General features: G+C 35.9%; 1 pseudogene; it reads left to right on the plus strand.

Moving 5' to 3' along the window:
* Window positions 1–342: 342 nt before the first annotated feature.
* Window positions 343–441, plus strand: LOC115032914 (annotated as a pseudogene).
* Window positions 442–2,248: the final 1,807 nt, after the last annotated feature.

Consider the following 2,248-nt stretch of genomic DNA (forward strand, 5'->3'; position numbering starts at 1 on the left):
CAATTCATTGTGAATAGCTAGCAACTACCAGTATTTCTTACAATACTTGACAATAGATGTTATATGAATGGAGGGATGATACCAGCTACACTTATGTCTCAAGTAAAATTATATAAAGTACTGAAATTATCCAAAATGATAACTATATGGGTCAGCTTAAATTTCATTTTATTTTGAAGAAACCTGAGTGCAAATTAATCTAACAGTTAGATAATATATGGCTTTGTGCATAAAATTATAATAAATAGAATACAAATAATAGTAATGAAATAAACAGAACTAATTATGGTGTGTCTGTGGGGGGTTGTAGTGATTTTTTTCTTCATAACAAGTGAATAAAACTTGCTTCAACAGCACATATACTAAATTGGAATGATACAGAGATTAGCATGGCCCCTGAAAAAGGATGACACGCAAATTCGTAAAGTGCTCCATATTTTTATACAGAAGTGGATGCTCACAGTCATCTGTTGGATGGAACACAGGGTCCCCAAGGAGCTGAAGGGGTTTGCAATCCTATAAGAGAAGCAACAATATGAACTAACCAGTACCCCCAGAGCTCATGTCTCTAGCTGCATATGTAGCAGAAGATGGCATAGTCAGCCATCATTGGGAGGAGAGGTCCTTGGTCTTGCAAAGATTATATGCCCCAGTATGGGGGAATGCCAGGGCAAGGAAGTGGGAGTGGGTGGGTAGGGGAGCAGGGAGTGGGGAGTGTATAGGGGAATTTCAGGATAGCATCTTATAGGTAAATGAAGAAAATATCTAATAAAAATTAGTTTTAAAAAGTGAATAAATATAAAATTCTATTTAGAAAAAGTTCTATTTAGAAAATTTTATTTGAAAGTAGATATTGGAGAATAAAAGGTAATTTATTGGTATAATCATAATTATCAAGTGAAGATGAATACAATTGGAAAGAAGTTCTTTTAAAAATATTCTGTGTTAGAGAAAGTTGACATAAAACTGAATGTGGAGACGTTGAATGGATGATGCATAATGGGAAATAACCATTGTTATCAAGCTTTCTTAGGGAAAACCAATAGGAAAGAAATAACCAGTCAGGTGGTACACATTCATTGAATGTCCTTGATGATGTCTATCGCAGCTTGTTGAAAGCCTATAGAGATAATATTAAAGAATAAAAAAGTCTTATGAAGAAAAGATTTTCAAATTTAATTTGGAGAACAAGTTATTAAATTGGAGCTGAGTGAAGCCCTTAGGAATCTTTCAATTGCAAGTGTCAGAAAATCAGGCTCACACTGGCTTACAGAGTGAGTGGATTCATTACATCGGGTAAATGGAAAAGTCAGAGGTGCATTTTCTTCAGGCATGGTTTAATAGAGGAATTACCTTCAGTTCTCCAGCATTGCATCTCTTACGTTGACTTGATGTTCTTACTGTGTTTGATTCCCTCCATAGCACAGCTACCCTTAGATCCTAAGAGAATACGCATCCTGGTTTTACCCCAGAACAGAATTTGCTACGAATTTATTCAGCATGAAACAGTAACTGTAAAGATGTAAATCTCTCATCAAAATCAGACAGGGACTTAGTCTATCCCTAAATGTCACACTTTAGGAATGGGTTGTTAGCTGAAATCTGAAAAGATCCAAATTCTGAGAGTTGTCTGTGCTATGATAAATTCCCAGATGGGATCTCCTGTGACAATTTGTAGTCCAAACATAGGTGCAGGCTAAGGAAACAGCTAAGGGTGTGCAAAAGTTTAGTGTATAAGTGTAAAGACTGTAATACAAGTACCCTGAACTTATAGAAAAGCTGCACACAGTGTGTATCTCCTTATGAGATAAAGATAAAGAGTCATCAAAGTCCTGGGTAGGGGACCAGCTAGTATAACTGCAGAGTAATTCTGAAATATGAGCAAAATCCCTGACATCTATCATGCTCTTGGGGCCAATAATTTTATAAGGAGTATTCAATCTACCAAATCACACTCTTCTTGCCAATCAGAAAACTATAAACAAAATTTAAATTAGTATTAGAAGAATAAAATGAAGTTATGAACAACTACAAGTATCCATCTCTGGAAAGCAGAATTAGCGTGACATTTTTTTTTCTAATGTGTGCTTTATAGTACTAACTTCAAATGGCCTTAGTCACTGACCCATTGTCTTAGGCACTGTCCTGTTGCTGTGCAGAGTCACCATGGCCATGGATCCTTTTTTAAAATAATTCATTTAACTGGGGGTTTGCTTAAAGATTCAGACAGCAGGCAGGTATGGCACTG

The sequence above is a fragment of the Mus caroli genome, chromosome 12, assembly GCF_900094665.2.
Source record: "Mus caroli chromosome 12, CAROLI_EIJ_v1.1, whole genome shotgun sequence".
Lineage (NCBI taxonomy): Eukaryota > Metazoa > Chordata > Mammalia > Rodentia > Muridae > Mus > Mus caroli.